Source organism: Tympanuchus pallidicinctus, unplaced genomic scaffold (genome assembly GCF_026119805.1).
Source record: "Tympanuchus pallidicinctus isolate F22 unplaced genomic scaffold, pur_lepc_1.0 scaffold1, whole genome shotgun sequence".
NCBI lineage: Eukaryota > Metazoa > Chordata > Aves > Galliformes > Phasianidae > Tympanuchus > Tympanuchus pallidicinctus.
Window position 1 is genome coordinate 12,456,630 of NW_026294618.1, and position 23,933 is coordinate 12,480,562.

The 23,933-nt window shown below is 34.9% G+C and overlaps 1 long non-coding RNA gene across 2 annotated transcripts; it reads left to right on the forward strand.

The window, feature by feature from the left end:
* The first annotated feature begins 1,272 nt into the window (after positions 1-1,272).
* Positions 1,273-21,225, forward strand: LOC128072642 (uncharacterized). 2 transcript variants are annotated; one of them, XR_008202393.1, is made up of 5 exons: positions 1,273-1,715; positions 2,259-2,334; positions 18,284-18,328; positions 18,412-18,466; positions 20,270-21,225. It is a non-coding gene; the product is annotated as an uncharacterized LOC128072642 (long non-coding RNA). The 2 variants fall into 2 exon arrangements; XR_008202382.1 differs by having other exon boundaries at positions 18,284-18,466.
* Positions 21,226-23,933: the final 2,708 nt, after the last annotated feature.

Here is a 23,933-nt window from a genome sequence, read left to right on the forward strand (position 1 = left end):
CTTGCTGCCTCTGCTCCTCCCAGTTATCCACACGCTTGTGTACACAGAAATAAATGAAGGATATCAGTTTCTAATGCACAAACCAATTATAAATGACGGGCAGGAAAAAAAAAAATGTTTAAATTGTTTAAATGATTTTTTTTGTCCTATGAGTCACATGGTAATAAGGACCATTCTAAGAATAGCTAGAGAAATAACATTGCTATGAGGCACTGTATGCATACAAATTATTTCCATTTAAGTAGAATCATAAGAGTCATAGCTCTTCGTCCCCCTCTCTATAAATATAAATTGTACCAGATCCAATGTTAAGTAACTGACTGATTCTTATATAGGAAAAAGTATTGAATATTTGCATGCATTTGAGGCATATGTATGATAGGTAGAGAACCTCAGGTACATAGCAGGCAGTGTATCTCACATCTCTAGCGTAGGCATCTCTGAGGATAGCTCCTCAAATGTTAATTAACACAGATCAGAGGATATCTAAGCTATTATCTAAACTGAGTGTAGAGAATCGACCTCTGGAGCTGTTTCAAATCCATCATGATGTCAATAATCTTCTAGGTTCCCTTTCTGCAAAGAAAAGAAAGACAACATACATGATTATTTAGACAGGAAATTAATTTTTTAGGTGTGTACAATGCAACAGCTCAACTCATTCATCCTGTTTGTCTCAGTAGGTTTTTTTTCAACATATCCTGAGTTTACACATGTATATGACAGTCTACTATTAAATGTGGAGGCTGGTGGCTCTGCATGTGGCAGGAGGGTGGGAGATTCATGATGCTTGAGATCCCTTCCATCCCTGGCCATTCTGTGATTCTCTTATACTATGATGTGTCTGGTAGGGAGAAATTTGAGCATGAACACAACAGTTTTCAAAGCAATACTGCCCTAGTTCTCTACAGCAATCCAGAAACTGTGATTACATTAAGCACCTAATAATGCATCTTTTCAACATGCATGCATTTCCCTTATGCAGCATGCTTAATTTCCCTGGAATATTGCAGTCTTTAAACTTAAAGTCTAATGTTACAAATAGATCCCTTGGACAATCAAGGATAATTATGCTTTCTTGAATAGTTCTGGAAGTCACATTTTCTGCTCTGCTATGCTAGAGCTTAAGAAAATGGCAATAGTTACAGTGCAAAATGGGTCAGATACAGCCTGGTTGCAACACTGTTGACATCACTGCCACCATTTTTTTTTTAATACAAAGGAATATTACTGTTCAGGCAGGGATAGCTTGGAAAGAGTCTGGAACGATGTGGGTGGTAACATCCATAAATAATTAATGATAATTGTGCAACAATCTGGTCACTAAGGAAAGTTTCATAGATACACAGATTTGCTTTTACATTATCCTGGGCACCTCAGCTCAGTAACATTTGTGCCTAAGAGAAGAATTTAAGCAATCGATATCTGTTTGTCTCATCACAGAATGGTTTCAGAGCATCTCCTTTGAAATGGAAAGAAGTAGACCCAGGGAAATATATCCAACCCATCTTTGAATAGTTACTTCTTGCACCTAGCACATCTGGAAATAACATATGCTTTCCAGACAGCAATAAAGAGCTACATTTGAATGAAATAGCTTTGCTCTTTGCAGCAGAGGAACAGATTTTCCAGGCTAAGGAGAGCTCCATGTTGCCGAGGCCAGACTGCTTCCAGTAGCTGATGCGGAACCTTTGAAGCAAGCTCTATTCTCATAGGTAAGAAGTAGTAAGCCAAATAAGGCTGCTATGCTGGATCACTTGATTACAAGGGGGATTTCTGCTAGAACTGATCTGTGGCCAAGTGACAGAATCCAGTGACATTTGCAAACTAAAAATGTATGGATCCGAAGTATTTCCTTCTGTTGCCAAACAGTGCCTTCAGTCACAAGTGCTCTGATCTACTGGGGAAACATAAAACCCTTTGGCTGTCACCATAACAGCTTAGCTTGTGCTCTCAGACTGCAGAATGTGACTCATACTTCTCTGTGTCCATACATAAAGGTCTCCTCAGGCCTGTGTCTTGTGCTTGATACGAAGTCTTCAGGGAAAACTGGGGTAGTATTCACATTAGAATTCTGGCATTCCACCTAACATGGAGTTTATCATGGAGACCAGTCCAAAACAGAAGAATTTCTCAATTTGGCTTTGTTTACACGGAAGGCTGTCACATGGACAATACCTTTTTTTTTTCATCTTAAAGACAGCAAATCAAACTGCTTGAAAATAACCTTATCACATACTCTTTTTTTTCTGTTCCAGAAACAACCCAGTAGTGAATGAAAGCAGCATAATTTCACCCCATTAGAATCACAATTTTTTTTTATAATCTCACATGGTAAGTTTTTAATGGCTTGTTACTTTAAAATACTTTATATACACTTGTGAGTTTGATCTCGTTTCTGTTCTAATGGTGATCAGGAAGAGCTGACAGTGATCTAACACAGTGTTAGAAAGAGAAGAAATGAATTGTTAACTGTACAATACCCATTCCTATCTGCTGAGCTAAGTATCCTAAAAAGTATAAGATTTTGTGATGCTTGAATAAGAACCCTATCAGCTGCTTAATGTGAAATGTCACTCCTTAAAGACATAGGTAGGGCAATCAGCACCTGTCACTCCTTGAAACTCTGAAGCTATTAAAAAAAACTACTAAACCTATATATCTCTTTTAAAGGGCCAGGCTTTAGCTTTAAAAATGTCTGAAAGAACTGGCTGATCTGACCATTCATAATTATCTCATAATTATAAAATATGATATTATATTTCATAATTAGTTCATGATTATTTCCCCTAGTGGCTTTCTTGCCAAAACTGGGGAGAGATAGAAGAAAAAAGAGAAAAGAAAGGAGATTTCTGTTTCTTCTAGGAAAAAGAATAATAAAAAAGACAAGAAACCATATACAAAATTATATAAACTTTATAAAGCTATTAATGAAAAGTGCTAATGATATATACAGATCTACCAAAGTATCAAAAAATTTCCCTGAGAAGACTGTGTGTGCTAGAAGGTTCCCCGTTCAGATTGTCTGTCAGATATAACTTTTAACATGTGCTACCTGAAAATATAAAATAGAGCTTCTTTGTACAAGACTAGGATAACTAGATGTCCTGCCTTTGCACTAAGCATCATATTGGTGATCCTGCCCACAGCAGGGGAATTGAAACTAGATAATCTTTGAAGTCCTTCTCAACCCAGGTTATACGATTCTGTAATTCAGTGAAAAGATCTGCCTACTGTTGCTTGGCTAACTTTATTCTCCCTTTTGTGTTGCCTGGGCTGTTGGACAAAATCACTGGCCTTCAGTTAAGGCTTCTAAATCATATGAAGTCTCATGCAAAAGATTTCAAGAGCAAGACTTTTTTACTCCCATCCCCTGTCCCCCCTTCACTCCCCCTAAATTCAAATTTTGTTTGACTGAAACTGTCTGAGAACTTTCACTGAATTAATTCTATTGTCAGATCTTCTGACATGACAGAAAATAAAATAATACAGTACAGATTAGAATAATCTTTCTTGCCAGAACCAAAATATGTGCTATAGCAATTTCTAATTGAAACGTCTCCACAATTTAGTGATCTTCAATTCACTTGAGTTTTGTTTGCAGATTACAACCCCCTAAACAAAATCTCAGAATGTATCTTTATAGCTTAAATAATATTTTTATTCAGTTTTAAGCACTGTTTTTTTATTCATTGATTTTCAAAGAGGTGCCACTGTTTGACCATTCAATTAACTTTTCATCATTTCCTCAGCTACCTTCTACAAACTAATCTACATTTTTAACTTGCTACAATTCACCCACCTCTTTCCAGCCATTACTACAGAAAGCAGAGTCAGCACCCAGCTATACTTGTCTGCTATTGTGATCTAATCTACTACTACCTGTGAGTTTTGTTGTTTTGTTTGAAATAAGGCGGAGGCTAGCCATCAGCTTACATTTTAAGAGACTTCAGCTGATGAGGTATGAACATAGTGAAGTAGAGGTTTCTGAAGTAGCAAAGTGAAAGTTCCATGTTATGGGGAGTAGTCTGAGGGCACACTGAGGCATTTTGGGGTGCAAAGCCTTCTAGGATGCTTTCAAGGGACAATACAGGGTAGGCAGTGCTAATTGGCAGGGGCAAACTTTTACTCGTAAATCTGCTTGTACTTAAGTATCCTGAAAAACTGCATGAAGCCTGTCATAGAACCTGTGTCCAGGAGTTGGTTTATATACTAGAATAAATAGACACATGTCCACACGATTCTTACTTCTGTTACATGAAGATCAGTGTATCAAAAGATATGCAACATGTATCAGGGCTAAAACCTCTTTTTTTGAATAAATTCTTGTTTTTTTCCTTTTCCTATCCTTTTTCTTCTGAAGAAACATTACTCACTCAGTTGCCTGCCTCTGGCCTGCCACTACCACCATATGTCCTGGAGAATTTCCTCTCCATTTACACAAACAAACAAACAAAAAAGCAGTCAGATTTCATGTTAGAGGGAGATGAATATAAAGAAATTCCTCTGTTTTCTACAAAATTCAATTTAAAAATGCACATTTCTTTTTTTTTTTGTTTGTGTGTGTTTCAAGATATCTTATTTGTTGTATTGAACTACAATGCTAAATGTCATTTCCCTGCTGTATAAACCTGACTCAGTATCATGCTTTATGTCAGCTGAACTGCTTTGGTCAAAACAGTTGAAGCAGTTGCTCATGTTTCCTGGCCTCCTCTACAGTTTCCACTGTCTTATTTTTATCTCTGGCATATAATTAGAGGATTGATTAAAGAATCTCACTATCATAAAAAAAAAAAAAAAAAAGATTTTAAAGACTTTAATGTGACTCTATGCTGTCATATCAAATGTACAAAAGATAGGTCTTAACAATTGTTCCATGGTCTTTTAATATTAATTTTTACTTTATTTATGCATTTATACATTTAAGCTAATCTTACTAAGGCTTTTTTGTTGTTGCTGCTGATGTGATTTTATGTGCTTATATGGAAATGATTTTACTCAGACTTAAGCTTTCATTAGCTGCACAGGATTCTATTTTTCTTCTTGTGATTTGTCATTAATAAGTTCAGAAGAGACCAGTGAATGGAATGATTGCTCAGCTGATTGTTGCACTGCAGCTCATGTACACTGAAGTGTGAATAATTTAAACTGTGCTGGCTTGTCAGTATAGGATTTGTATGTGGTGTGAGGAGGTTTCAGCTAAATCACTAAGCAGAGAAAAAGCAAAACAAAAAATCTCCAATAAAGATGGATAAAGGGAGAAGAGAAAAGTAGGGTGCTATTTGTATGTACGATGTGAAGAGAGAGGGGAGGATAAGTTCTATCGTTTTCAAGGAACAGTTTGTATACTTAGTAACTTTAAAACAAATTGCAGCAGACTGAGGCATTGTTCAGGTCTTCCAGAGGAAATGGTTTTCTGAATTTGGTGGGAGTGAAAACATTTTGAGATATGTCTTTCAATAACTTATCACTTCCTTTTCTTTTGAAATCATTACTTTATATAGTAACAATTTAATGGAAGATGGTAACAAAAGAATGAGCTTCATATTGGGAAAATAATAAATTCAAGGTTAAAAGTCACTAATCTTTCAGTTGTTGTGATTAAAGACTGGGAAGAAAAAGGGCTTTGTTTTTTTTTTGCTTATTTCTAACCCCCTCCACTTTAAAAAGGTTGTGAAATCTCCTCACAGAATAATCAAGTGGAGCAATAGTATCTCTATGTAAATGTTTTTTATTATTATTTGGTATCGATACTTCAGAGAGCCCACAGAACCAAACAGCAGTCCTCTACTTCCTGCAATAGACATTTATTCCTAAATGAAAACATATTGACTGAAACCAATAGTCATGTTTTACTTACTACCAGTGATTGCCAGATCTCCAAGAATCATTCCAAGGGTTTCTCTAGATAATGCAGGTAGCACAACTGAAAACAATAACAGAAAGTTATTGTTCATTTGCACAATGAGCTTTTTGATTTTAACACTTACTTCATAGAAACATAGAATCATAGAATAGCTTGGGTTGGAAGGGATCTCAAGAATCATCAAGTTCTAACCCCCCTTCTGCATGCAGAGCCAACAACCTCCACATTTAATACTAGACCAGGCTGCCCAGATGCCCATCCAACCTGGCTTGAACACCTCCCGGGGTGGGGCATCCACAGCATCTCTGGGCAGCCTGTTCCAGCACCTCACCACTCTCTTGGTAAAGAACTTAACTACTTGCATATGCATTATTTTATTTCTCCTTTCTATTGTGTCAAAGGCTGATAAATACTTTGTGCCTTAAAATAGAGACAGCAACCCTGTCCTTGCCAAGTTTTATCACAAGGTCTGAGTTATTTCCAGCTTTCTTTATTTCAGTGCCACTGGTTAGCCTTCATCAAGGGCCAAACCAGATTTGTAGGTTTGGCTGAGAACTGACCACGATATCTTGACAGCAATAAAATTCAATGGGATGCAATGTCAAGTCCCTCTAATAATGACTAATGATTAAATGCTGTTTTCCCCCAATAGAAGATACACTGCTGTGCCACCACACAGCTGATAAAAAATTGTCTGGGGATAAAAAAGAATAACTATTTCTTCATGTCCAATATTAGGTACTTTATTGCTTACTTGCAATAAAAATACATTACTTAAGTATGCATTTGTGGTGAGGATGCTCTCATACTTTAAAAAATCCTTAGGTTTTGAACAAACTGGAAAAGACAACAGAGAAGAGGAGCAAAAGCCATTCGCATTTTCTGATGCAATATCACTACATAATGGCCCCAATAGCCTCTACTGCAAAAATAAAATAAATATGACTTGAAATAATAATTATTCGAGAATCTTCTCAACAAAAATTTCCTTTTAGCATCTCGTATCACACCAGGTATTTTTGTGAAGGGTCACTTCTGCCTGCCTGAAACTCATAATATATGTATATGTTTAAGGAGAGTGTCTGCTCCCTGAGGGATATGGTCAAAGCCCTTTTTCAGTACAAAGGTTTAATAAAAAATGAAGGAAGTTTTGGAAACCAAGCTGGATCAGGAAAGTCATGGAATGTCACAATGTTCATCCAAGCACAGTTGTCTGAGTGAGGATTGTGGTTCAGGATGATGAAAGTAAACATGGAAGAACCATAAGAAAAATGCTGAGACATAGATCTGAGAAAGCAAAAATGGAAATAATGACAAGAAATAAACTTCCATATCGCACCGGTTGATGAGCTGTCAAATTACAGACTTCACTTCCAAGAAGACCGTTGTGTGGGGTAGGGATGGACCTGAACTGGGAGAATGTAGAAACTGCAGACCCAAGGAGATTTATACATGTGAAATGGGAGTTGCAGGAACAAAAAAGACTAGGTAGAAGATGGTATGAAAAAGCCAGTCATATCTAAAAAGGAGATGGTCCTTACAATTGACTGGGCAAGCTCTCCACCTGATCACAACAATCTACACTATCTCAACAGGCTATTCCATCTTCTGGGACCCTGCCATTACTGGGCTGGGTCCCAGTAGTAATCTTGAGTGTTTGGAGGAGGCAGCCAGATTTCATTACCTCACTTACCTCATACGATATCAGATCTTAGTATTTTTAGACACTACCTAAAATTTTCTCTAAAAATCAAACTACTAGCATATGAAGAATACTCTTTTTTTTTTTTTTCAGAAAAAAAATGAACTATTAATATTTATTCATAGCTATTTTTATAGTATGAAACCAAACAGTACCAGAGTTTTCTCCAGTTCTGAGTTCAGCTGGCAGAGTTTGAGTACATCCATATGACAGTAATATTTTAGCCTATATCCAGCATGTTTCTGCTAGCTTCTGAAAAATGCCTGGAAACTTTTAGGAACCAGCTGACCTAGGCCAAAAATATAAAAGATTTTTTTTCTGAGAGATTACAATTAGAGGCATTTAATTTTCATTGTACAAATCTGTTTATGACCAGGCACTATTGAATGTACTGTTAAAGATGTAACCCTGAGGTTCAGCACATGAACTTGTGCATAAGACCAGTATTTTGTCTCCTGTGGAGATAGAGAATCTGACTTGTTTCAGGCTGTAACAGCAGCTGCTAAAACTAGATCACAGGATATATGCTACTTGCCACTTATATCTAACCTATGTTGAGTTGTATCAGTTAGAAATAAAGGGATGCTCATTAAAATTTTGCAGTTGTATCGTAATAATGGGGCAAGTCCTATTTTTAGTTTAGATAGCTATAGAGCTCGGTACTGATGAAATAGCCTGGAACGAAGTGAGATAGAGTTTTTTGGAATTATTTTACTCTTCTAATGCAAAACATTATTTTTGTTTGGAGCAGCAAACAACATAATCATACAGTATTTCATTAAAGTGCTTTCTTAAAAAATACCTTGTATTTCTACAAGCCCTCATAGAGCAAAAGAAAGAGTGAACGACTTTTTAGATAATCATTTTGGAAAAAGGCAATTCCCTTTTTTCAGTGAGTCTACATAGCCCCATTTTATCACACTATTGGTGGAAGTTGCTTAAATAACCTCATTTTGAAAAATGGGATAGACAGATGAAAGAAGCTTCTGTGAAATGAGTATTAAATATATACATATATATATATAGTGAAGATAATAAATATTTACTTCTTAATCTTTCCTAAATTTTTCTACTCTACCGAACTTCTAAGCACAAATACAGGCTGGGTGGAAAATAGCTTGAGAGCAGCCTGGAGGAGAAGTATTGGGGACACTGGAGTGAAAGATTCAGCATTAGCAGGCAACGTAAGCTTCCAGCCCAGAAGTTCAACCATATCCTGGGTTACATCAACAGAATTGTGACCAGCAGGTTGACAGAGGTGTTTCTGCCCCTCTACTCTGCTTTCTTGAGACCCCACCTGGAGCACTGCATTGAGTTCTAGAGACTCCAACACAAGAAGGACATTGAGAAGTTGGAATGGGTCCAGAGGAGGGCCAAGAAGATGACCAGAGGGTTGAAGTATTTTCCCTATGACAACAGGCTGAGAGAGCTGAGGCTTTTCAGCCTAGAGAAGTCTCTGAGGAGACCTTACAGTGGTTTTCCAGTACCTGAAAGGGGCCCACAGGAAAACTGGGGAGGGACTTTTTATAAGGACAGAGAGAAACAGGATGAGGAGAAATGGCTTTAAACTGCTAGACGGCAGATTTAGAGTAGATATCAGAAATAAATTATTTACCATGAGAGTGGTGAGACATTGGAACGTGTTGCCCAGCAAGATTGTGGATACCCTCTACCTGCAAGTGTTCAAGGCCAAGCTGGATGTGGCTTTGAGCCACAAGAGGGTGGTGCCTCTGCTTATAGCAGTGGATTGGAACTAGATGATTTTAAAGGTCCCTTCCAACCCAAATCATTCTATGATTCTATGATTAAATTACAAGAAATATAATGAATCGTAAATGAAGACAGAATAGGCAAATTAATATATAAGTGTGTCTACATATTTACATTGAAATAAAACTGCAAGAGGCAGATGGATTCTGTCAAGATTATGATAGGGGGAATCCAAGATGTTTACCCAGTTGCTTATTTCTGCTTTAATGAGACAAAATGTTTAAAACCATCTGTTATGTGTGCAAAACTTTATCTTGTCATGGTATTCCAAGGAACATAAAGCAGGCAGTACATACAGATGAATATGTTATAATATTTTACTTACATTTTAAAGTTTATCTCTTATAGTTTAGGATTTTAAAGAGCTAAAGTGTTAAAATGCAGTTGAACAAACTAACAAACTTTCTGATTAAATCGTGATGGTTAGTATGCATGTTATATAAATAGGAAAAAATTAATAGGTTAAAAATATTTTATATTCTTGACAGTTTGCTTACTTACTAGGCTAACAATATTCTTCTTTGTTGTAGTACAGCTTTACCTTGGTGTTGTATTCACATTTTTTTTCAGCCTTAGACCTTCCTTGCAAGCATGCCTTGGCAATATTATTTATATGGGATAACTTTTTTCACAGCACATGAGATATTGTATATTGCTGAATATGAATACAAAAGATTTTTTTGTCCTTAAATTCAAGGTTTAGCTACACGGTCTAGTTACATAATCAGACTGCATCTGAGTTTAACAATCTCTTAATGGTCTGGTTCTTTTTTTCTTCATTTCATATGCTATTAAAATCTTGCCACATTTATCATTGCGAAGTATGTGCATTACATTAGCATAAAGTAAAGAAAGAAATTTAATTTCTACTTTTTATGCCCAAGCAAGTCAAACTGTCAAACACATTGGAGAATGGAATACCAGAAAATGCATATGGTTGAACTAAGACTGAAAAATGATTATTAATTTGTGTGTTGATCTTTGCTGCTTTGTTTCAAAAGTTTGGTTAATTCTTTTGACAAAATCATCTAATACTTATGCTCAAGCACTGAGTCTTTCTGTTGATCTCTTTAAGGTTTGTTTTTCAGTATAGTTAATATGGATTTAGTTTGGATTTGGGCTCAGTGATACCAGCTGATTTCACCACAGTAAGATTGGGAAGTAATTGTACCACTAGAGTGTTATATGCTCCAACTAGTCTTCTGAAAAAGGCTAGCAAGCTATGTATGTGCGTTCATCAGAAGATATTTGACACTTTGAGTGCTTTTTTCTCTTAGGCTCTTTACTCCTTTACTTCTAAATTATGTACAGACTAATTTCTGACCAAAATGGAAGAAAGGAGGAGAAAAAAACAAAATAATATCATCTCTGGAATTGCTTGGTTTGGAAACAGAAGAGTGGATATTTTGCACTAGGAATAAGACAAAGCTAGCATTTTCAATTTTTTCTTCACTTATTGTACCAGGAATGATGATTCCAGAGGAAGGAAAGGCAAGAAGAGGAAAGGAGAGGACAGGAAGAAGGAATAATAGAAAAAGATACAAAAGCTATAACAAAAAAGAAAAAGAAAAAAAAAGAAAGCAAGACACATGTTCATGGTATTTAGCCTTTCTATAACTATTTGATATCTGAGTTGCTATTGATTATGGATTTATCAATGCAGCTACGGTTTACAATGTTGGGAAATAGTACATGTATTTGAATCTACAGGAATTAACTTGACAATTTGTTCTGTTTTTTCTTAAAAAACCCAATCAAACAAACAAAAAAGCCCAATAGCTTTTCCCTGTAGCTTAAACTATGATTTCTTCCTTTTCTGAACTTTTTGACTCCAGCAGATTTAAAATCACTATATATTTGAAATCTATTTTAAGGCTAAGAAGGTGTGGAGGCAGGAGAAAAAAAAAGTGCCAGTTTTCATCCTATCTTGAAATCCATTTGGGATGTCAGTAGCACTATAGTACCAACAAAGGTATAGTGGAAATTGTGTGGGCTTTCTAACAACAGTACTCAGGACTTATTAGTGAACTGAAGCTAACATCTGTGATTCCAGAAATAGATTAATAAGCTAACTTTAAGCTTACTTATGATACATAAGTTTTTTTTTTCCCACAGTCAGCTTGCTGTGTTTTGCTTATTTGTCTGTCCTAAAATATCTCTTCTTGAATGACTTGTTATCCATGCTGCAATTAAAATTTTAAAATATGTATTTGTAATAAATATTTAAAGTTAAGATAATTCCTTTGTACTTCTCCTTATGGAAAGTCTTTTTATTCTGTTACTAATATGATAATTTAACAATTAACATTCAACTTTCAAAATGCTCTTTTTTTTTTGACATGTGTGACCATAGCTTAGAGGCAATAGAAAATTTTCAGTTGTAATTAAACCATACCCTTTACTTGGAAGTTCTGTTTAATTTCAGTCAAGTTAACAGCTCTTTAAGCATTTTGCTGTGCCAAAGACTATGCAAGTTTCTTGTCACAGAGCTGAGAACTGCCTCTGTAAACCACTTTTCAGAGAATGTATAAAACCATCAGTCTCAGGAGACATAATAAAGGATTCCGAAGGCTTATCATTTAAAAGTGTATGAGTGACTCAAAACATAAACTGCATAAAATGCACAAAATGATTGTCTCTTTCTTTTGGGTGCCCACAGAAATAACCAGAGTGCTTTTGTTTGCTTTCACCTGAGCTCTGATAAGTTTGGAATCTGAGGATTTCTCATCTGATATTAATGGATTCTTTTTATTACTTTGTCTTTCTTAAAAAAAAAAAAAAAAAATCACTAACATATTAAAAAAAAATGTGTCCTTTATCTTTACATTTCTTATTGAGGTTGTAGAAGTAGGAATAATCAACAAAGGGAAACTTAGAAACTGGCAAGGATTTTAAAAAAAACACAAAACAAAACAAGAAAAGAATATTAGGGAGACATTGATTCATAAAAAGTATGGAAAAGAATAATTTGATATTATCAAGAGATACTCAGAACTGTATGGAGTTGAAAGGGACTCTTAAATGTGACTGAGGTCATTTCTGAGCTCTGACATATCTATGGTAAGAAAATGCCTTTAAAGTAGCTTTTTGTTGAAAGATTCCACATCTTTCCTTCCTAGTCCTCCAGTTCTTTGTATGTTTTTTTTCCTTATAACAAATCCATTCTTTACTTTCTTGCTGCAAAACGAATTGCTTCAATCCCTACTTCCAGGATATGTGGAAAGCAATCATTTTAATCTTACTTTATGAATAGGAGAAAGAATTTAATACATACATTTATTGATTCATAAATTTCACTTTAATTCTTTAACATTATATCTAAGTTCACCTATAAAATATTTTATGTTGAGGTGCCCCTGACCCATTACTGTGTCCTCAGTCAGTAGCTCACATAAATATTAGCTGTTCAGGCAAAAATTTAGCAAGTAAATACTTTGTTCAAAATAAAGGAAAGAAAATATATTTCAACATTATAAATAATTTGGTCATAGAACTCATTGGAATGATTATAGAATCATAAAATCATGACAGTTGGAAAAAATTTCTAACATCATTTAGTCCGTGAGCATCTAACCTTTTGGCCACATTAGAGGAGAATTGTCTTGGACCTCATAAAATATATGTTATAGATAAAGTAACCAGACTTATTTTTAACATCTATATTTTGCTAAAACATTATTAAAAAAAAAAAAAAAAAAAAAAAAAAAAAAAAAAAAAGCAAGAAAACATAAAACTAGTGGGATGTTTGACCTTCTTTCTGTGAAACTAATGCATCAGTCTGTTTTTACGGAACTGGCAATTCTTAGTGAGTTCTCAGGGTACTCAAGATTTTTGATGAAATTTTACTCTTCCTGTATTTCATTCATCCTAGAAAACAATTGTTCACAAATGTGCATACTGCCAAAAAGTGATAATAAAGCATGATTGTGAAGCAAGGGCATTTCTCTCTGAAAAGGTAGGCCTTGCAAAAGTCTGGTAAAGAAGTTGCAATCAAATTTTTGAATTAATGTCTTGGAACTCTATTCCATAAGAAAATTCACAGGCCATGTTTTTATGTTGACTGAAATTGGAGTCGCAGATATACAAAAATAATGATGAATTTTTAGCAGTCTTTAAACCTATTCTCAAATTCCTTTATCAAAACAGAAAGCAAAGCTGCATGTTTTTTGCTGTTCACAGGACTGTATTTTCCAGTGCCTCAAAATACACACAACTATTTGGTATCATTTGAGTTAGCACTGCACGGCGCTCTTCCCTTGTCCTGATTTCAGCCCAAACAGAGCCAATCACACAATGCTGTCTGGTTGTTGCTGAGGATAAGTATGCATGCTGGGCCAGGCTGCCCTGTTGGGCAGAGCTGCTGCCATGATGGCATGGGGCAGAGTACAGCCACAGTAGAGTTGTGCCAGATCACATGCAGCCTGTGGGTTGCAGGTTGGATGCCCTTGATCAGTCCAACCAGACCTAATTATGTAAGTAGTGAAAGTGTAACTGAGTTTTACAAAGAGTTTAAGCCAATTGATAGTGCTAAAGTTCTCAAGGTCCAATCTAATAAAAGGATGAAATGGCATTCTCTACATAAACAACTGCTTTGAGAAATTGGAGAGAACATTGTTAATGCACCAACCTGTATTTGCCCTTCTTTTTGGATACTGGGAAGTGTCAGAAACATTGTCTGGGCTATAGGAATTTGTCTAATCATGGATATGTGTTCTCATCTCTTCATATACATCCTTCTCTATAAAGAATAGGAAATTCATACTGTACTACATGATTCTTCTTTCCAAAAGCTTTTTGTTCTATATATAGAATAAAAATGTCTATTCTGATATTTGTTTCATTAATGAGATTGATTCATTCTTAAAAAGTATGTATAAATTTACATTTATGTGCAGAAACATATACCTAAATATTAATAATTAAAATACTAGTCAAAGAAATCAGATTTGTTATAGTAGTTACAAAATATTTTGGATTGTAAAAATGAATAATACTGTCTATCCCAAGTTGTCTACTGACACCATGATCAGTAATTATATTTTGATTTTTATTATATTTTGATTTTCTATTTTCTATGTATATATTTCTATTTTTGATTTTCTACATTTTATTTTGAAAAAAAAAAAAAACAATTTTATTCAGTCTTTATTTTAAATATCTGATGAAAAGAATCAGACAAAATGCTTGTTAAGTCTTGTAGGTTTAAGTTGCATGTGCCTTTTTTAATGTGTATGAATACTTTGAGTTAAAAATAAATATATGTGTAGATCTTCCAGTTCTTTTCCTGGAAAACACGGGATATTGCTTTGTGCACTAAATCCAAGTCTGGCATTTTTTGTCTTGATATTCAGTTTTAAATATAAAGATGTTCTCACAATAAATAAATAAATAAATAAATCAGGAGAAAGCTAATGTAACCGTTTGACCCAAAGGCAATTTAGTGAGAACTTTGGAAATGTGTACCAGCTATAAATTATTTCAAAGGCAATTTATAAAAGTGACAAGGGAATATACACGTGTAGGTTCTCCAGCTGTTGGACTGCTCAAAGACAAAATCTTTCCTTATGTTCCTTAATGCAAAACTCTGAAATAAAATATTCTATAAATAGTTTTTACAGCTCCACTAATGCCATATTTTAATGTAGTTACAGGAAAATATCATTTGTGCATTTCTGACAGCTAAGAAATTGGAATTTTTCAAATGAAGAAAAAAAAAAAACTGATGCATTTTGTAGGTATCTGTTTTTCTGCGTTTCTCATGTAGCCCCATGTATGTCTCTTTTCCATAATTCTTGAATCTGGTTTCATTTTGATTCATATAACATATAAGAATGTGGTTTTTCATAGCTTTTTTTTCCCCCTAATCACGATTTTTCAAAGCTTGTTCAGTGTCCTGGACTCTAGCATACAGAAATTAACTGTATGTTCTTTAAATAAGAGAACACTTCCATTGTCTCAGCACATGCATTCCTATCTATTTTAAACTGTCAAAAAAACGGTGCTGACTTTTAGCTCATTGTGAACCAAAGCAATTGTAAAAGCCTCTACAGACTTATGTTGACTCTGTAATTGAAAGTAACTGAAATTATTTACATATCCTGGAAGAGAAAGCAGAAAGTGCAAGCTAAATACCAACCTTAAAAAATAATAATAATAAATCAGTAGTCTCTTAAAAATAGATCTTCCTCAGTCACAACCCTTAAAATGGCACTTTGAGATGCGTCTTATCAGTACCCATAGACATATGGATGTTTTTGTTACAAACCTGTTCTTTACTTACAGCAGCAGGGATGTTGTTTTCTCACTCGCCACCTTCCAATCCATATGCTGGAAGAGAAATTGCCTGTGGAAACTGAGGCAAAAAAAAAAGTTGAGCGGCCTTCCTCTTGTCTGTTGTCATCAGCCTGCCTCTGTTTCTCACTGAGGGGTTAAGCCTTCTTAGACTTTCCTTTTCTAGTTAATGTGGAGGTTAAAGCCTTTTTTTGTTTTTCTTTGCATCCCTCACCAATTCCATTTCCAGCTGGGCCTTGGTCTTCCTAGCTCTGCTCCTGCACAGCCTAGCAGAATCCTTATACCCTTCCCAGGGCACCTATTTGTGTTTTCATTGCCTGTGCATTTTTGCCTTGCTCTCCAGTTTGGCATGGCTGCTTCTTGCCTGCCTTTCCTGACCTCCTGGGAATGGATAGCTCTCGTGCCCAGAGAAAAGTTTCCTTGAAGATCTGTCAGCTCTGCTCAGGTCCCTTGTTCATGAGGACAATTTTCCAGCAGGTTTTGGTGATTAACTTCCACCAAAGAGATGGAATTCAGCTTTCTTAAAATTTAGCATTGTGATTTTATTATTTGTCTGCCATATATCCCTCAGGAGCGTAAGCTCCATCATCACATGGTCATTAAAGGCTAGACAGCCTCCAATCCTGATGTCACTGGTGTTATGTGCAACAGGTCCAGCACTGCATCCTCCTGGTGGGGTTGTCTGTATTTTCTGGCTCAAGAAACTACTCCTATGTGTGCTTAATGTATTCTCAGCTTTATTACTGAGGCAGAATAACTGGTTAGATCTACCCATTTTTATATAATTAAAAACAGCCTCTGTTTTTGGAGATAAAGTAGGAAAGAATATCATTTCTGAGATGTACCTTGGCCAATCTAACTCCTTTAAATGCCAGTGAACTGTAGCTGCCTCTACAACAGAAGAAATCATGAGAAGATTTTGCTTACGAGCCTTTCCTGCTGATCACATTCTGTTTTTAAGAACTTTTCTGAAAACCTACCTTTTAACTACAGATCTCTAAAAATAATTGATGCGCATAGAAGAAATTCAATCTATGATTCTTGATTATTTATCAAATGGTCCTTGGTATACAGAATGATCTTGCGTGAAATAAAGTCACATGAAAAAGAAGATTTGTCTAATTTTGGTGCAGATTTTACAGGAGGAGATAAACTTAGCCCTGTCCTGATTTCTGAACAAAGCTATAAGCAAATATATTAAGTGCTGCGAGGAGTGCAGTTACAAAAAAAATAAGAAATATTTAACCCTGCCCACAGCAGGGGTTTGGAATTGATGAAACCCCTGATTGGGGTTGATAAGGTCCCTTCAAACTCAAGCTTCTTCAGTAGCAGAATAGCCTTTCTCTTACTGTTAATACATTAGTGGAAAAAGGTTTCTCTTTTTGTATTCTCTTTTAGTCTTGTAGCAAGTTGAGTTCAAGTTGGGCTTCTGCCTTTCTTCTCTCTGCATATCCTAACAACTTCTTTGTACTCTCACTAAGAAGTAAGACAATAAACAGAAAAGCATCAGTAAGTTAGTGACATTTTCTAGTAACTTTTATGATTAAAATAATTGTATTACCTTCTGTTTATGAACTATGGAAACATAGATGCTTTGTTCAGAGTAAGTCTTTTGTTTCACTTCACATTTTTAGTAGAGTACTCAAAAAGCTGGCTGATATTCTTGCAGAACCTCTCAATTACTTTTCAATTATCATGGGAATCTGGAGAGGACCCAGCTGACTGGAAGCTGACAAACATCCTCTCCACTGTAAGCCATTCTATGATTTTTTCAAGAGGAGCAAGAAAGAAGACCCTAGGATGATTACAGACCTGCCAGTCTTACTTCACAGCTTTGAAAAATGATGGAGAAAATGATTCTGGGAGTTAGCGAGAAACACCTGAAAGAAAATACAGTTACTGGTCACAGCCCACACGAATTCATGAGGGCAAAGTCCTGTCCAACAAATTTCTTTTATGACAATGTTACCCACCTACCTGACCAAGGGGAGCCAGCTGATGGAATCTTTTTGAAGCAAATCTTCCAATGTTGTTTCTGACAGAACCCTTCTGTCTAGGTCTGGCTCAAAAAGCTTACAGCATAAGGTGAGGCTGATAGCTAGTCACTAGTGGCTGTAATTTATGGCCATTACACTTTAATGTTTTCATCAATTACTAGGTTATAATACTTGAATGTATAAGCAAGTTTGCAAATAACACCAAATTGGAAGAACGTGTTAAACTTCTTAGGGGTAGGAATTAGTGCTTGCTTCTGCACTTGGATTACAGTAACCCTGAATATATATACAGACTGAGGGATGAGAGGCTGAAGAGTAGCTATGCAGAGGAGGATTTAAGGATTCTGATTGACAACAAGCTCAATCTGAGAGAGTAGTGTGCTCTAGGAGCCAAAAGGTTAAATTGTGCTCTCAAGTGCATCAGGTACAACGCTGCTAGCTGAGTGAGGGAAGGAACTGTCCTGCTTTGGAGTGATGTAGTGTAGGGTTACCTATGTCTTTCTTGTCAGTATTTTTTACTTATTTATTTTTATTTTTGAATTGGCCTGTAACAATTTTAGAAACAAATTTGACTCAAATATCTTGAATAATTTGGAAAATGGAAAACAAGTATGTAAATATATAGATTACACTGCAAGTGTTGTCTGTGCCTTTCAGGGTCAAGAACAGCCAATTTCAAGAAGAGCACAAGACTGAATTCAGGTAAATCTTCTGTATAAAAGTACAGGTGGATATCAGGAATAACGATTACCTAAATTTGCAATTTTGTATCTCTGTTGAATCAGAGAACTGACTGTTCAGGAAGAGCAGAAAATGATAACAGACAATTTTGTTTATCAGGTAAGAATTTTCAGTGTGTTGCTCCAACAAAAAGTTACTATCTCTCTACAGTGTATTTAATTGAGAATCTTAGTAAGTTGTAACTAGTTGCTGTTCCTGCACTTCGACTCTTTTAAGTCTGGTCAGAGGACTCTATGTTTTTATAAAATAAACTAACTTTTTATTAACTAAAACTCTATTTTTATAAACTTAAACAAACAAGCAAAACAACAGAGATTGAAATCTGTGACTCTGAAAAGTATTTAATACAATTTTATACATTATGACACAGTTTTAAGGTAAGCTGTAAAGAATGCTGTGGCTGCTTAGAAATACTTTATAGGTAAAATGTGCAAGTTATAGGGATTGCTATAGCTTCACTTATAGTACTGTCTCTTCTACCATCAACACATACTATTAATTCTCTGAGCAATTCAAACTGAGCAGAAGTTTTACTACATATGGATGTTCCACAAAAAAAAAAAAAAAAAATCTGGAAATCGAAGATACTGTACGGGAATATTTAGGTTAGATTTTAGGAAACAACTTTGAAGAGTAAGGCTTTGAGTGTTTCATCTTGCACCATAATATCTTTGGGGATTAAGACAGTGACTTGAATTAAAAATTAAGATGCAGACCTTCAGGCAAACAAAGGAAGTAGTTAATATGTGAAATTCACTTCCATCAAAGGTATTTTTAAAGTGCTCTGTGTGAGAGAATATCAGAGAAAGGATTATGATGGGAAATCCTTTTCTTTTTCTGTAGGGGTCTATGCTAAATGACCTCAAAGGCTTTAAAATGACTTTCATCTAATATTTTAGGAGTCTCAAAAAACAAGTATTCTGGAAAGTAAGCAGGTCAGTTACTCATGCTATGCTATATATTATATTTATGAGAAGATGCTGGAGCTGCCTCTTTCTAGATGCTTCACAGTTAAAGGAATTTTCCTTTCAAAACTTCACTGTAATTAATGAAGACCAAAAATAAAGCCATTGACATATGAATTTCCATGATGTTGAAAAACTACTTATCTATAACTCTTGTGAGGCAGACCACTTCCCTGTAAGTATTTTCATACTCTTAGGTATTTCCACACCTTTAATGACCATTGTAGAATAGAAAAACTACGCCACAAAGTAACAGTTTCAAGATAAAAATGAAAATATACACTGCTTCAATGAACTATTTTGTATGTGACAGATATTTCCTTTGAAGGATTTGCCTATTTGCATTATAAACTGTTTACAGTGTCATAATTTCAGAGTACAGCCTATAATTTTATTGAAATACTCCAGTTCTAAGACTTATAATGGGGAAATAGTTTGAGTAACAGCAGAACTAAAGCAAGACTTGATTTTCAATTCACAGTAAACACTGACCATTCTAGTGATTTAGTGCAAGTTTCCAGTGGCATAAAATGCATTAGTAGTTCCTAATATAATGCAGAGATGAGCCATAAAATTATTTTTTCTGGGCATTATCACTTCTGAACATTAAGTGTTTCATAGGAAGATTGAAAAATGTAGAACAGAAATGTACTGTGGATTATTGAATACTGACAGACCATTTCTAGCAGAGGAAGATCTTAAGCAGGGAATGATTTGAGGGTAAGGTGGTACTTGGTAGAAGTGTTCCTGCTTTCTTCTTAAACTTAGTTCCAGGCATTCATTTCGGTCACTGGCTGAGGAAACAATTTGTGCTAGATGCAGTAAGTATGGCTACTCTCACAAGTGAAAAACTTTTGTCAGTAAAAGCTTTTACTTTGTTGTTTGCTTATGCATGCTGGTAATTATCTGGTTGTCTGTATGTATAATTCTGTTTCAGCCATTACATTGTACCATGGTGTTTGAGAGCACTTTTGTTCAAAAGTAGGAAGCTGATTTTATAAGGTACGCACAAACGCTATCTGAAGAATGACCCATTTGTCAGACCAGGTTGTTGAAAAGCATGGAATTTTTCCTTCTATGAAAACAAAAAAATTTCTATGTGTTCAATGCTTATTTTCATTTGTAAACAGGTCTGATGTATTCTCAGACAGGTTCTGCAATGTATTTTGTCTGTGTCCATGACTGTCTTAAAATCAGTGTTGCATATTTTTTTTCTTTGTATTCTTTTCAGGAGAATATCTTGCCTTTCTGAAGAGATTAGCATCAGGAATTCTAGTCAGATCAGATAAAATGAGTCACGAGTTTACTGAAAATTACGGAAGGAAAAATAGAAAGAAACAATGATGGAAAAAAATAATCTGACAACAGTTCATGAATTGATTCTACGTAATTATTCCACTTTGTAAATAATGGTATAAGAAAAGATAACTGCTTCATCAGATTTCTGCTTCGGAAACTATTTAGCTGCCAAGTGATGAGTGTTACCCATTAGAAATACTTACATATAATTGCATTGACCTTCATATACTTATATGTCCGTTAATGATTTCCTCATGGCTTTGCCAGAGTTCCTACTTTTCTTCTGTATTTGAAATTAATAAAAGAAATGACCATCTTTTGGTAATTATTTCTGAATTTTTAAAAAATTTAAGTACTTTTTCATTCAAACTCCTGTAGTTTGAAGTCTCTTTCAAAGCAGACCTTTGTTCTGAATTTTCCTTAAAACTGCATAACCATTCTCAGAATTATGTCAACTCATATAGCTGAAATTTGAAAACAGATTTCTCTAAGTAGTTTCTTAGCTGCAAACTAAGACGCATATAAGTATTACAGTGGAAAATCTCTCAGAGTAAGCAATATTTCTGCTACTTTTACACTGAGCACAGCCACATGCTGTGAGCAAGTCAGTTTTCTTTGCACCTCTGCATTCTCTTTTGTACATTTATAATGTACATACAATTGTACCTCTATATCATAAATATATGTATTTAAATGACCGCTTGAACTGTCTATATTGACAAAAGCTTTTTCACAGAGAACAGTTTATTCAGCATGAAAATAAATTAGAATATGTTTAGTAGATTATAATGTTATGTATTTGAATATAGTACACCCATATAAAGTTCTAATACTTAAATTACAATGAATAACCAAATAATAGGTTGGGAAAAGACCTATAGTCTATCACCTAGTCTATCTTTAAGCCTAAGCAGGATATTCTATATAAATTTCATTCTTAACAGACATTTGATTTGGCTTTTCATTAAGATGCACATCTTCTGAGGTTCCCGTAATCTCCTGACAATCTACTATTCTTACCAGTAAAAATGTTTCCCCTCACATATGAATTATTCTTCATTATAATAGTTTAAATCCATTCCTTTTCATCCTGTTGAGAACATAATGTTCTTTGAAATACTTCTAGAAGACTTATCTTTTTTTTCATCTCTATTACTTTGTGTGGCTTTTGTATCAAACCAAAAATATTGTAAGCTGTCCATCTTCCTATTGTTTAAATTCTTCAGGCCTCTGATCTCTGTTGTTTCTCTCTTCTGGAGTCTATTCTATTAACCACAAGTCGACTGACACAAATAGAAGTTAATACAACACTGAATACTGGATTACAATCACCTTCTTAATTCTGCTCGTATGAATTGATATGGAATTTCTGTTACAGAACAGAATGCCATTTAAGCCTGCTAACTGGAATTCCTTTTATGAATGGAATAACTTCATACCACAATTTATATGTGTACATCTCACTTATGAGGAAATGCATAGAAAAATAAAGTCACAAGAGAAAGTACATATAATTTTAAATGAAATTATTTTAGAATAAAGTAGGATCCTGTCCCAGTTCTACTGTGAATATTCTCACTATGTTACATTATAATCCTTGCATTGTGTTCTTAATACTTAGTTAAAAATGCAGAACTCAGAATGATCGTCTCTGCAGTTGTGACTATTTGTGGACCACAGAGGCAGTAAAATGTTGTACTGAGATCAGTTTATGTGTAAGGAGTAACTGAGCTGAAGTTAAACACAACAAAAGACAGATTACAATAGGAAAGTGAATCATAGAAGTGTAGGGGTTAGAAGGAACCTCTGAAGATCACCTAGTCCAAACCCCAACTAAAGCAGCTTCCCTACAGCAAGTCACACAGGAAAGTGTCCAAGTAGGTTTTGAATATCTCTGGAGATGGGAACTTCACAACCAGGCCTTGCTGGACGTGAGCGCAGTCTCCTCTCTTCTCCATATTTTATACATAAAAAGACTTCTTTATCAGCAGTGGAAAATACAAAGCAACTATGGGGGTCAATTAAATTATTTAACACCGTTATATTAAGGAAACTTGAACTGAAAACCCTTTCTCATCACAGACAAAAATCACATTAATCACAGCCTTTGCTGGCATTAGAAAACATACCTAGAAGTTTTTATCTGAAATTAATCTTATTTTAAAATTTTGGTGAATTCAAGAGAAGTAGGGCTTCAACCAATCCACAGCATGCTCTAGTGGCAAGATAGATCACAGTTTTACAAATAATTTTGAGCTGTCATATCTTGTGTTAAGGGAAAAATTTACCACAATATCACATACTTGTCATGGCAATTTGGTGGATTTGAAGTACCTAAAAAATTAGATAAATCCATACTTGAACTTCAGTAAATCAAAAAACAGTTATTTGTGTACTAGTATGCTCTTTGTAGATCTCACAGTGACAGCATGATTGGAAATGTGTCATCTTTGCTGCTTTGAAGTTTTAATGTCATCCTCTTTCATTTATGTCATTAAAATATAAATGCTATTGAATGCTAAATCTCTTTGTGATAGCTCATTTTAAAAAGTATTTTGCAAGTAGACAACTGTTTATGAATATTTTTGACAAATGCATTTACATTTAATTTTGTAATGTGATTAACAAAGATATATAATTATACTAAATAGACTTAAAAATTTTGTCTTTAGGAGAAGGCCTAAAAGGATCAAGGCCTAAAAGAAAAAGGATCAAATGTGGTCTCAAAGAAAAGTAATTCAAAATCTACGATTGGACTTAATTCCTTTACTCCTTTAGAAAAGGAATGGATGAGAATTTTGATATATTTTTGTACTACACTTGGAAGTGGTTTAACATTCTGACCTGTTACGAAGTTTCTGTTTTCAGTTTGTGAGAAGGATTCAGGAAATGGTGGAATTCAGGATTTGAATAGATGCAGTCTGGCATCTTTAGTTTACCTAAACTGAATACCTTATTTTCCCACACTTATTATGTATATATTCCTTACTGTACTTTTTCTAACAATATTCTACATTTTCCCACGTGCAGAAAAAAAAGAGCTTATGACTAATCTCACTGTGGTGAAAAGAGTGACCTGGCAAATCTCATTTGAGCAAACATCTAGCTGAATAAAATCTTACCTTTTAATAATTTGGATGTGCTTTCTTTCTGCTGCTACATACTCCAAAGTTTTGATCAGGCAGCAATTCAAATATAGAAACTTAATATCTGACTACTGTACACTTCGTTTAGATATTCCAGTTTCTTCCATTTCTCTGTGATCCAGTCATCTAGATTACAGCCTATATGTGTTCATGGTT